General features: G+C 42.4%; 1 long non-coding RNA gene across 1 annotated transcript in view; it reads left to right on the forward strand.

The window, feature by feature from the left end:
* Positions 1 to 13737, forward strand: part of LOC140685552 (uncharacterized) — a 40286-nt gene that overhangs the window by 18737 nt on the left and 7812 nt on the right. The window contains exon 4 of the long non-coding RNA XR_012058812.1: positions 12380 to 12527. This is a non-coding gene — a long non-coding RNA (uncharacterized lncRNA). The remainder of the gene's footprint in view (positions 1 to 12379; positions 12528 to 13737) is intronic.

Genomic DNA, 13737 nt, shown 5'->3' on the forward strand with positions numbered 1-13737 from the left:
CTTTCCAGAAATAAGCCATCTAAACTGCCTCCAGGAAACTAATACCTTTAAGACACGCATCCTTTGCTTTGCCCTCTGAAGTATCAAATGTCCCCCTCCCTCAGCACGGCATCTGTTCAAGATCCAGTGAGGATATTTTTGCACCATTGACTTTGAATGGGCTGCAGGGGCTCAGGTGGCGGGACATTCTCAGCCAAGCTTGGGTCTAGGACATTCTCAGTGACTCGCTTCTATCAGTTTTCTCTCCAAATAGTCAGACACTTCTTATGTAATCCAGTCTCAAAGGTGTTTTCAGGACACGTGACTCTCATGGGAGGCACATACGAGAGCAGGAGAACTGGGACATAAGTCCAAACAGTCCATGCTTTAAACTCCGAAATTGCCAGCCTGGGAAAGACCCAAGGCAAGAGGGTAGGCCTTGTGGGTGCGGGTCGGGAGGGTGGCTTGGCTTGGTGGTAGGAAGTCCTCGAGAAAACCCGAATGTCTAACTTGGACCTCCAGGCATGATTGCATGCACGGTCTATGTACACAGATCCCTCATGAGAACTGACTAATTTTCCAAAACCTGAAGACAGATGGCCTTTGGTCTAGCGAGGTCAGAAGCTTCAACATCGTTCTGAAGGCACTGTGCTTGCCTTAACGCAGCAAATGTTCTGTGGATAACGCTTTCCCGCAGAGTTACATTGAATGGAAATGGAGCCATGTATTTTCTTAGCATCTTAGGCCACGATAGCCTGTGTGTTTAACTCAAAACTCTTTAAGCTATAATGGAGCGTCCTTAATGGATCATTTGGCATATGTGGTGATGCTTACATGAAACACACTTCTAAAAAATTTAAACTCAACCTTTTAGAAGTCCCCACTAGGGACGCAGTTGTGTTGAGAGGTAGTATAGTTCGTGACATCGGAAGGCTTTTGTTAGTCTCTTTCAGAAAGCATTCTTTTTAAAATTTTCCTAACTTCTACTTTTTTTTTTTCCAAAAGAAACTTTATTATTGACTTAAATGGAGCATTTGGGGATGCGTTTGTTTCTTTTCCGGAAATCACAAAGAAAGGTAGTAGCCTGCCGTGGTTTCCATCCTGCCCAAGTTGCAGAGACGGTATCTTTGATCCAGGTTTTCCTCCCCTATTCTTTTTATAGGTAAAATTTTATTTAGGGAAGGGTGATGGTGTGGTGGGGGAGGCCTATGCTGAGACGTTCAAATTAATTTGCATTTTAAAGCAATGGCAAGTCTCTTAGTTGTAAACATTTGAAAGCAAGTTTATATTAAAATCGTTAACTACAATAATTAATTTTTAATAGATGCTGGTCCTGGCAAGTTATTCATTAGTAGATTGAATTTACAAGTCAATGTTTTGTGTCACATACATATATATAGGCATCTGTTTTATTAGGATGACATTGGTATACTGTCTTTTCATTATTTTGAGTAGAGGACGGTAGTTGGCAGTATAAATCTATAAAGAATTTAGCAAATAAACTCTCACTTTTATATGTCTAATGCCCTTCCTGCCATACAGGTTTAAGTTGCAGATGAAGTGGCACCTGGAGTGTCCCTTTAAAACTTGTAATGATTCTTTTAGGAGATTGGCACTGCAATTATAGGAAATATTGTAATTCATTTTTCATTTGCTCATATATATACAGCGATTGATTTTATATACAATCTGGACACATAACTCAGTCATTATGACACAGTTACCCCAAAATACCTGGGCTCTGTGAATTTAGAAATGTTCTCAATAACCTTGTATTTCTTTCTGAAGAAACTTTAAAAAGGAATGATGGCTTTTCAGAGAGGAGACGGATAATCAGGGAGCCCTGAGGGAAAAAGCTCTTCTCTTGGCTTTGCTGGGACTCATCCATCTGCTGCCTTTCTCCTCGCCTGTCTCCCACAGCAAACCGGGAGGCTCATATTCAGTTTCTGCTGGGGAGCCCAGGACTTCCCACCTTTCAGTTGGACCCCATAACTTCTTACACAAGGCTCCGTTCAATTAGTACTCAGGTCAAGACTGGAATTCTTCCTTGAGCAAGTTATTCAGTTAAGAGTCTGGACTCAAGGGACCTCAGGGGTCCTTTCAGGGTCCTTTTGTAAAACACGACTCTCTTCTAGCCTGGAATCCAGAGCGAGTTCTCTTGATAAAGGGCTGATGCGCTCACTGCTGCGACCGCTGTTTTGTTTACCAAGCACTTGGGTCACGCTTAGTCTTTGCCAGATGCTTGCAGAATGCCTTACAAATAATTAAGTCGTTTAATCCTCATAGTAACCCTAAGGTAGATACTATGACCATTCCCATTTTACAGATGAGTAAGTAAAATGCTTCAGGTCACAAAGCTGGAAAGGGGGAGAGGCAGGCCGTCTGCTCCGGAACCTTGGCCACAGTCTCTGCTGACTTTATGCTGTTCTGCCCCTGCTGGGCTATCCTTCCGGAAGCTAAACAGTCATGTGCCCTGGCTGGTGTCTTGGAGCCAGTCCTGGAGGGCCTGCTCCAGAATCACCCGCTCTCCCAGGAGAAACTGATGTGACACCACACCTCCCCTCCTCTTACAATCCAGCCACGGCGAACATCTCCCTGTCCCTTAACTCAGCGGCTTCCTCAGACCTCTGTGCCTTTACGAGCTACTCGCTTCCCTTTATGGGGTGCATGTCCCTCCTTGTTCATAACATCTCCTCGGAGCCACTTGTCAAGATGTAGCTCACTCATCACCTCTTCTGACCCTTTCCACCTTCTGGCGGGTGTAGGCACGGATGCTGTGTATACACACACACACCCCCGCTCCCCAAACGCTTCCCATTCCGTCATGGCCCTCATGTGTCTACTTGCAGCCTGACTGGAGTTCTTTTAGGCTGAATCTAGGTTTGAGGATTGGCTCAACAGGCCCTGGAGTCTGATAATTCTGGGTGGTAAGTGTGGGGCCCAGGTCTCGCCCCTTCCCCTAATGAAACCCTAGAGAATTTCTGAAGGCTGGCCATCCCTTGAGCAATGCCTCCTTACCATTCTGTGCTTGGCATCCTCTATCTTAGATGGGCCAACCAATCTACTGAAAAAGCTCTCATAACTCTAATAAATTGTTCTGGAATGCAGTCTTCCAAACACCGATATGTCACAAGAAGGACCTAACTGTGCTAACTTTGAAAGACATCGGTGTTTATGGGAACTTGGCCAAAATGCTAAAAACAAGCGAAAACAAAAACCCCAACCATTCCACCGAGAGAATATTAATTTTATACTAAATGTACCTATCATACCCTCATGAATATGTAATATTAGTATTTCCTTATGGGCTGGAAATACTAAATAGTTAATACCTTCCTCAGCAATTCGCTTCTTGTTATGACTTCTCCAGCAATGTGCAACAGTTTTGGCAAAGTGCAATAACCATATATTCCTGTAATCATAAACATCTACAATATTTCTTTTGTTAGCCTGGTTTTGCTATTTGAAAAGTAGAGATATTAATTTCACACACAAAGAGAGGATAAGAAAATTTTAAATAACAGTTTATAAATCAAATACATATTATAACAAAGTTGTTAATGTTTTAAAAGATTCTTTCAATGAGTTCCCTTCAGTATACCTAGGGTTACTAATTCCTGACTCTTTTTAAATTGAGGTATAATTGACACATCACATCATATTCGTTTCAGGCACGTAGCACAATGATTTGATGTATGTGTATATTGCAAAATGCTCACCACAACAAGTCTAGTTAACATCCGTCACTGCATATGATTATAAATTGTTTTTCTTGTGATGAGAACTTTTAAGATCTACTCTCAGCAACTTCCAAATATACATTATTAACTATAGTCATCATGTTTATTTATTTTATAACTAGAAGTTTGTACTTTTGACTCTGTTTACTCATTTCACTCAGCCGCTATTCCCTGGCAACTGCCAATCTGTTCTCTGTATCTGTGAGCTCTGGTTTGTTTGTTTTTAGATTCCACATGTAAGTGAGATCACATGGTATTTGTCTTTGTCTGACTTACTTCATTTAGCATAATGCCCTTACGGTACCTCCACGTCCCTTATATAGGAATATATGCACATACGTATATATGCCACATCTTCTTTATCCATTCACCCATCAGTGGACACTTAGGTCGCTACTGTGTCTTAGCTGTTGTAACGAATGCTGCAGTCAACACAGGGGGTTCCAATTCCTGACTGTCTAACACGCTATTGTTACGTTTTACTTCATTGGGAAGTAACATGGCTTAGTAATTGTACAAACAGGAAAGGAAATAAATGTTTTGAGTCAAATAAGCTCTCCAGTCTGGAAAATCTTGCCTTAAGTAGAACCTGCACTCTGAGTCATTCACTGGCATCAAGGACTTTTCAGGTCAAGCAGAGCACAAGGTGCTGAGGAATGGGGGACGCTGGTGGCACCACAGCCAGGTCCCTCTCAGGGGAACGCCGGGCAGTGTGCCTGCGTTGTCTCCTAGAATAATTTCAGAAGCAACTGAAAGAACACGAAATATTCTCTTTCCCTTCACTCAGAGGGAGTGTGGGGCCGTCGTCTGAGAACAACCAAAGAGAATGGATAACTGATCAACTGCAGAGGTTTTAAGGGTTATCTGAATACTATCTGTCAAAGAAAGTTCCCTCTAGCTGAAGAGATTTGGATTTTATTCTTTACCGCTGGCAAAGTGCTGTTAAGGAAAGTTGCTCTTTGTCTTTGCTTTTCTTTTCTCTAAGTGTTTACTTGCAGATGCCGGGGGCTTTGGTGAGGCCAGGTTTTACAAGTAATCTGAAAAGTGGAATGAACATGTAACTGTGAACCGAGGATGGATGACTTAACTTTTACCTTGAATCACTTCACAACTGAATTGAACGTAAACTTCTTTTGTCAACAGTTGAACTGAAGCAAGGAGGCACCTATACACCCCTCGTTTCTTCCCACGGAGAACGAAGCACGCTTCCTGGTAACTAACTGATGCGCTCACGAAGGGGCTCAGGTTTTGTATTTCGTTTACTAAAGTTCTTGAAAACGAAATCTGTTTAAAAGCCTTTGTAAATATCTCCCTTCCGCATGATAAAGGCTTCTGTGCACATTCCTAAGTTGGTCTAGATCTATTTGCTGCCACTTGCAAATTAGAAATTTTGCACGTACAGTCAGAGCAGCCAGGTAAGAAACCACTACCCATCTCAAGCTGAATTATTTCGCTCAGTTCCTACCTGGAGGGCTTTTTTTTCCCCTTTTTCTTCTAGTGCAGTTAATTAAGCAAACAGGACCAATGTTGGTAAATTTGACAGATTACAGGAACAAAGGCTCTGCATTGGGGTTTTCATGGGTCTCCTAAGTGGACAGTCCTCATAAATCCTGCATAACAGATCTCTTGATTCTCCCTCAAAAGCGTTATCCTGTTCCAATTGGTTCATCACCGCAGGAGGCTGGCTACTTGCAAATTTCTCTATTGTTGTTTTCATTTCCTCTTCGGCAATAGAGGCAATCACTTTCTCATTATCCAGAAGACCCAGTTTTGGCATTTTAATTTTAGCCAGAATTTTCATAATCTCTCTGTTATCAGCTGCTAACTCGGATGCAAATATCAGTTTGGAGAATGACAGCAAAAAAAAAAAAAAAAAAGGGCGACTTTTTACATTCCTGCTGCCTAATGATCCAATGTAGAACCTGTTGAAATAAACAGCTGTAGTATTTCTGATTTTGATCCTGATTGATATATAGATGATGCTCTTTGACATTGGCATACTTAATTATAAAAGTTGATTTAAAACCTTTAAGAAACTTGTAGCATAAAACAATGCTAACGTTTAACATTCACTGAATTTCAACTTTGGGGACAGAACTATATGAGTGTTATCAGGGTCACGGAGAACAGGTCTAGGTCCCAGTGGAAAAAACTGAGCGCCTTTCAGCAAGGGAGGGACTTTACTGATATGCAGCAGAGCTGGGGCCCAAGTGGAAGTACTGGTCTCTGGTAATTTCGTGCCAAACTCCACCCCTCCATCCCCCGTTGTTGGCCTTATGTGCTTTGAAGAATAAGAAGAATTGCTATTTAGGAGAAGAGATAATATATATGTAAAACCAACAGAAAACAAGAGGGAAAAAACTCATGTGCTTTATAATTCAAATTATTAGACCAATTGTATAAAAACAAAGAAAAGGCTTTCCTGTCATCACAGATAGATTTCTCTAAAAACAGCTTTGGGGAATAATCTGTGCATGCAGGCTTTGACAGTCACTTGGTAGTCAGTGGTCAGGGGTCCAATTTTTAAGCTTACTTACTTTTGAGCACCAATGTTTGTGAACATGTTTGAGTTTCCGTGTGATTGAGGAAATTTATTTGATGATTTCCTCTCTTATGGATTTGGTTTCTAGGCATTCATAACTCCTTTTTCAGACCTGCTTTGAGGGAGTGTTTCATCGACTCCGAGGGCCAGGAAGAGACTGTGACATGTCAGGCAGGCTAGTGGGACACGAGCTCGTGGGCTCCGGACTGGGCAGGGGCACTCCTGTGCTCTCTGTTGGAATCTGTAACTCTGACTAGTCGGGGAGGAAGCGCTGGGATACTCTAGTTATTAGGAAAAGCAAATGGTTTCCCCTGTCCCCGTGAGGGCTGCAGCTGCTCCACCTTGAGCTGGCCGGATGTAACAGGGGTGTGGGGAAATTACCTTACCAGGAGAAGAGAGACAGTCACCAGCTGGATTGCCTCCCGGGCTTCTGTCTGTGGCTAATCTCAAGGTGCCAATTCTTTCCTAGTCCTGCTGTTGGCAGTCCTGGCTGACCCTCAGCTGAGCGAACAGGGACGTGGTCACCTGGGAAAGAAGGTTCTGATGGGGGTGGGAGGCGGAGGTGGTGTGGGGGCAAGAGGACTTGGGCGTGTGGCCCAGAGGGGATGTGGGGAGTTGACAAGTGGAAGCATGCAGTGCACATTCACTGGGTACCCAGCATGGAAAGGAGGCATGGAGGACATAGGTGGTGGCAGGTGGTCCTCACATATGCGAGATTCTTCTTGTGGAAATCAGGTTAATCACACATGGGTTGTGCTGGAAGGGGGACTGTCTGCGGGAGTGAGAGAAAGCTTTGAGAAGAGGTAACCTCTGCCATGGGGTTTGAGGAATGAGGGGTCACTGAGTGAAGGATCGTAGGGAGGGGATGACATGAGCACCCCTGTCAAGGCTCCAGGGACCTGCCGAGGCGTGAAGCCCTGACAGTCCAGGATGTATTCGTGAAGTGCAGTGGCAAGCTGGTGTGACTTCAGCGTAAGGGGTGTCAGAGGGAGCGGTGGGGAAGGAAAGTGGAAATGTGAGTTGGGGTCCGAGGTCAGATGGTAAAGAACCATCTATAGGTGCTAGTAAGTGTGCATTCTGTCTGAAAGGAGTGGGAAACTTTAAAGCAGGGTTAGCATGGTCAAAAATATGTTTGGAGAAGCTAGCTCTGGTGACCTTGGAGGACAGATTGAAACTGGAGAGAGGCTGGGAGTAGGGAGAATTATAAAGGGGTGTGGATGATGGGTGTTGAGGACCTGAACTAAGACCATGGTGTTGAGTTGACCACCTGGATTTGAGATAAAATTATGAGTTAGAAGCAATGGGGCTTAGAAAACGGGATAAAAAAGTGAGTGGCTGACCCCGAAGTCTTGAACTTAGGGAACTGGGAGACGGTTGTGCCATGAACAAAAGGTATGCAGGGGGGAAGTGGGCTGGATTAGGATGGAGATGTGATTCTGGATTGTGGAGCCCACACTCCAACTCAGCTCAGACACAGGAACTTCCAGGATCTGAGCCTCCCCTGCCTTGACCACTATGATAGGGCTGCAGAAGGCATCGGTCTTTTCTGTGCAGTGGAAAGGAGGACAGTGTTTAGCAAAGGCTAGTTTTTTTTTTTCTCCCAATAGAAACTTAGATTTTAGGACAATTTTAGATTTATACAAAATTGGAAAGACAATATAGCGATTTTCACTATACAGATTAGCCCCATCCAACAATGGCTTGACTTAACGATGTTTCAACTTTACGATGGTGCAAAAGCAATATGCATTCAGCAGAAATTGTACTTCGAATTTTGAATCTTGATGTCTTTCCAGGTTAGGGACATGTGGTCGCATCCTCTCTTGTGATGCTGGGTGGAGACAGTGAGCCGCAGCTCCCAGTCAGCCACGCGATCACAAGGGTCAGCAACCAATACACTTACAGCCACTCTGGGCCCAGGCAACCATTCTGCTTTTCACTTTCAGTACAGTATTCAATACATTATATGAGATACTCAACACGTTATTATGAAATAGGCTTTGTGTTGGTTGGTTATGCCCACCTCTACATTAATGTAAGTATTCTGAGCACATTTAGGGTGGGCTAGACTAAGCTATGATGTTTGGTAAGTTAGATGTGTTCAATACATTTTTGACTTACAATATTTTCAACTTAGGATGGGTTTATTGGGACATAACCCCATGGTAAGTCGAGGACAGCCTGACTCTTCACCCAGTTTCTCCTGTTGTTAACATCTGAAATCACTATGATGCATTTGTTGCAATTACAATTAGTGAGCCAATATTAATACATTATTATGACTCAAGGCCATAGTTTATTCAGATTTCCTTAGTTTTTAACCTAATGTCCTTTTCCTGGGCCAGGATCTCACTAGGATGCCACATCTATTTAGTTGTCATGTGTCTTTAGGCTCCTCTTGGTTGTGACAGTTTCTTAGGCTGTCCTTGCTATTGATGACCTTGAGAATTTTAAGGAGTAGTGGTCAAGTGCTCATTCCTCAGTTAGGATGTTGTGATGTTTCTCTCGTGGTTAGACTGGGGTGATGGATTTGGGGAGGAAGAGCACAGAAGTGAAGTCCTGTTAGCACCACATCACACCAAGAGTCCACAGCATCAGCCTACTGATGTTGGCCTTGGTTGCCCGGCTGAGGCAGTGACTGTCAGGTTTCTCCAGCTCTGCACTGTATTCTTTGGAAGGAAGTCACTAGGTGCAGCCCAGGGTTAAAGAATGGGGAGTTACCTCTTGAGGGAGGAGTATTTATAAAAATTATTTGAAATTCTTCTGCACAAGATATTTGCACTTGTCTCTTCTCCCCCATTTACTGATTTATTCAGTTATTTATTTATGTCTGTATGGATGCATGAGTATTTATTTTATACCTTGGGTTATAATCCAATACTACTTTATTCATTCAGTTGCTCGGATTGCTGTAACTTTGTCCACTGGGGGCTCCTGCAGTCGGTTCCTGTTCCAGCAAGGGGTATCTGTAAGCACTTGCTATGTGTCGGGTTGCTCTGCGTTAGCAGGAGGGCTGTGAGGTCTGTCACAGGGTGGCAGAGGGTGGGAGGTCCCAGAGTCCTGAATGCCGAGCCAGGAACTTTGGGTTACTCCGTGTAGCAATTGAAAGGTTGTCTGCATTCCTAAGCATGAGAGTGACAAGATGAACAGTGTGCTGGAAGTTTCCTTTGGAAGCTCTATGAATTGCACAGTTTCAATCATTCATTTAACAAATGTTTCTGGATATGATTTTGCCACCTGCTTGGGAGTGAGGGTGGATCATGATGGGGAATGAATACTGACATGTACTGAGCACCTACTTGCCTGGTACATGGCACTTCACACATTGGATTTCATTTGCCTCTCACAGCAACCCAGGGAGATACTCTTTCCAATATTTTACAGGTAAGAACACTATTGCAGAGAGGTTAAGTTACTGGCTTAAGGCCACACAGCTAGTAGGTGGCAAAGCTGGGATTTGGACCCAAGTCTTATTTCCCATGAGACTGGTTAAGAAGGTCACCGAGTTTTTGCTACTTCTTTCATGGAAAAGTAGAGTCTATTTTTTTTAAATTTTAATTTCTTTTAAACTAAAGTGTAGTTGATTTACAATGTTAGTTTCAGGTGTACAGAAAAGTGATTCAGTTATACATATACATACATATATATATTTTTCTTTTCATATTCTTTTCATACATATATACATATATATATTTTTCTTTTCATGTTATTTTCCATTATATGTTATTACAAGAAATTGAATATAGTTCCCTGTGCTATACAGTAGGTCCTTGCTGTTTATCTATTTTATATATAGTAATGTGTGTCTGTTAATCCCCAGCCACTAATTTGTCCCTCTCCACCCTTTCCCCTTTGGTAACCATCATTTGTTTTCTAGAATCTAATTTGCCTCCCCTGGAATCTGGACTGATGTTTTTGACTTGGATTTATCTGAATTGAGCAGAAGTGACATTCTGGGGATTACAAGGCTAGATCAAAAGAAGCCTAAAACTTTCTCCCTAGCCTCTTAGAATGCAGCAGGAACCACCCGGCTGAGGCCAGTCAACCCTCAGAACCACAACAGATGATAATACATTGTTGTTTTAACCCATAAAGTTATGGGGTGGTTTGCAGCAATATATAACTGGCACACCTGCAAACACAGGCGTTCTTTCTCTGTTCTGCCTCCCCTCCAGTAGGGCCTCCTGTTCTGACAAGGTTCCTCCGCTGAGGCAGAGAATTTGGGAGGCCATTACGCTCAAGTATCGAGGACGCTTTCGGGGCCTGGCTGGAGCTGGGCACTTGTGGACAAGGAGAAGAGGCAGAACTGGGAACCATCATACAAGAAGAACTTGCATTAGAACAGAGTATAGAGTAGAATTGCCTTAGAGCTTGTCAAAGGGAAAAAGGGTGAGGGCCTTATCAGGTAATTTTGAATTGGCAGTTCTACTTTCTCACTTCCAAAATGTGACTTCGGGCAAATTACTTTGCAAGTAAGAACTCTCTAAGCCTCAGTTTCCTTATCTTTAAAGTTCAGCTGATCTGATGATGATAATATCAGATGCAATGAGATAACAGCAGGTGCTCAATAAATGTGTTCTCGTAGTTTTCTAAGCATATCTATTTGATAACACGTGTTCCATTGCATGTGAATTATTCTTCTTGTCTGTCTCTCAAATAGACTTTGAGATTTCTTAGGGAAATGAGATAACGTTATATATTTTTGTATTTTTGGTGACCAGCAGAGTAAACAGAGTAGATATTCAAGTAGTTGTGGAATGAAAGAAGGAATTGGGATCAATGAGAAGAGCCTCACTGTGGTCAAGGAATGGAAAGAAGGATGACTAGCCTATTTGGTTAGGAGGTCAGAAGTAACATTGGTTAACAGGGGGAAACCAAAGCAGGAAGAATTTTAAGAACAAAGGGCAGTGGATTAGCAGTGACAACTGCAATACTAAATGAAGAAAACACTGTTGGTGGAGGGTTATAAGCTCCGGATAAGATGTTTAAGGAAGAAATGGGTCTTGAAAACCAGAGACAGCACAGGAGTTGGCAGTGCCAATGGACACACACATATCCATACATGCAGAGTATGTATTTTATCTTACAGGGAATACATATTGAGAGTATATATATATTTAGGGTACAGTCATCCCTTGATAACTGGGGACCAATCTGGAGACTGGTTCCAGGACCCCTATGGATATCAAAATCCACGGATGCTCAAGTCCCTTACATAAAGTGGCATAGTATTTGCATATAACCTCTTGTGTCCTTTAAATCATTTCTAGATTACTTATAATACCTAATACAATGTAAACGATATGCAAATAGTTGTATATACAGTGTAAATAATACCTTAATAATTGCTGGGAGAGCAAGTTTTGCTTTTTTGGAACTTTCTGGAACTATTTTTCTTTTTGAATATTTTCAATCTGTGGTTGGTTGGACCTGTGGTTACAGAATGCTAACTATATATATTTAGAGTATATATTTAGGAATATATACTTAGAGAAATATATATTTAGAGGGAGATAGACATATAGTTGACACAATTCTTAAAGAACTCTTGTCTACTCAGTCAATTATGAAATATTTATGGTTTATCTTATATATTCTAGGAACTGTGTTATTTCCCAACAGCTAGAATGTTTCTCTCTTATCAAGCTTATGGTCCAAGAGAAGACAGACATTGAACAAATCATGAATCGAATAAATATGTAATTCTTAATTGAAATAAGTCTTGTGAAAAGGAAGTATAGAAGCTGCTTTTTTTCCCCCACCAATGTCCATTCTGCCTGCCTTTCATAATAGAATGCCTGAGTCTTCAGGGGAACACAACCAAAGATTTATTATCTCTTATAGCTTGTCCAAATTCCTAAGTTCTGCTCAACAGTATCTGAACAGAACTGAATTTTACCTCTTCTGGGGAGTGCCCTGAAAAGGAACCACTCCCTTGGCCCTTTTCCCCCTTCCTGCTGGAAGATGATGAGACCGGAAATGGTGGCCTCGGAGCCCAAGAGGGAAGCACACTTTGAGGAGGACAGAATCTCCCTTATGGAGTTGGGCTAAGTGACAGAGAAAGCGAACTTCTACCTTGTTTTAGCCATCATTTCTTTGGATCTCTTTGTTATTGCAGCTTTGCCCAGCCCTAACTAACACAGGGAGCTGAGAGGGGGAACCCAGTTTAACTGGGAGTGGACGAGCAAGGCAACCATCTCCAGCGAGGCAAGTCTACAGGTGGAATGATGGAAGAGTGAGAGCGCTCCAGGCAGAAGGAGTAGCAGGTATGAAGTCCCAGAGTGTAAAAGGACTCCACACCCTTGAAGAACAGAATGAGTGAGTGAAGCATGTGGAGGAGAGTATGTGAGAAGTGATGGGGTCATCTTGAAATCGGAAGTAGCCCAAGGGCTTTACGTACTGTGGTAAAACGGCCTGATTTCTATTTCCAGAAGGTCCTTCTGACTCTACTGGAGGGATCGGGTGGATGAGGGAAGTCACCTAGTCTCAGCTGGAGATGACAGCAACTAGTCCTAGGGTTGGGGATGGAGGTGGAGAGGAGTGATGGGTTTTATTTCCAGGGTAGAATTGCCAGGTCTTTTTGATGTGCAGGAGGTGTACCACTGAGAAGACATGTGTCTTCAACATGGTCCCCAAGTTTTGAGAAGGAGGACACTGAAGGAGGAAAAGAATTGGCAGAGGAAGACCAATTGTTTGGTTTCTTTTGAAGGTGGTACATTGGAAAGAGACATAAACCCAGTGTTCAAATCCCGCCGTGGCCAGTCATCAGCCATGTGTGACCTTGGGAATGTTACAATTTTACAGACAAAGGAGAGTAAGGTTTAGAGGTTAAGAAACATAAAATCAGCATTTTGAACTTAAAATTCATGAAGGTAGCAATGCCTTGGTAGAAAGACCATGGGCTCTGGAGACAGATGTTCAGTTATATTACTTCCTCTCTGGGTGACCTTGACAAAGTCACTTAAATTCTCAGAAACTCAACTTTCTCATGCAAAGATAAAAAAGGCTTGCTATGGGGATTAAAAATGATAATTTTTATAAAACATCTAGAAAAGTATCTAGCATAATAAGTGATATATAAAATCTATGCTCTCTGCTTATTGCTCCAAGTGGTTTTCCAGTTGAAATTTATACTGGGTGTTCAATTTGTGGAGAGATCAGATTATTTAGTCCTATATTTTTATACCAAAACTCAGAGAGGAGGCTGAAAGACAAACCCAGGCCACGTTGCCTGGACCACTGTATTCATATAATAACCCTTGTTCTTCCTTTGTCTGAATGCTCAGACCAGGGGTTGAGTCCCCAGAGGGCATTGAACTTGGACTCTGAATCATTAGTTAACGTGTTCTGTTTTGCAGTGTTCCAGAAGGTAACCGTGTCCTTCTGGAAAACTTGTTATCATGCTTTCATAGTGAAATCTGAATGCAACTTCAACCGATGTCATCATTTTTTAGATTTTTTTGTTTATAGAAACTC

The sequence above is a fragment of the Vicugna pacos genome, chromosome 14 (genome assembly GCF_048564905.1).
Source record: "Vicugna pacos chromosome 14, VicPac4, whole genome shotgun sequence".
Classification (NCBI taxonomy): Eukaryota; Metazoa; Chordata; class Mammalia; order Artiodactyla; family Camelidae; genus Vicugna; species Vicugna pacos.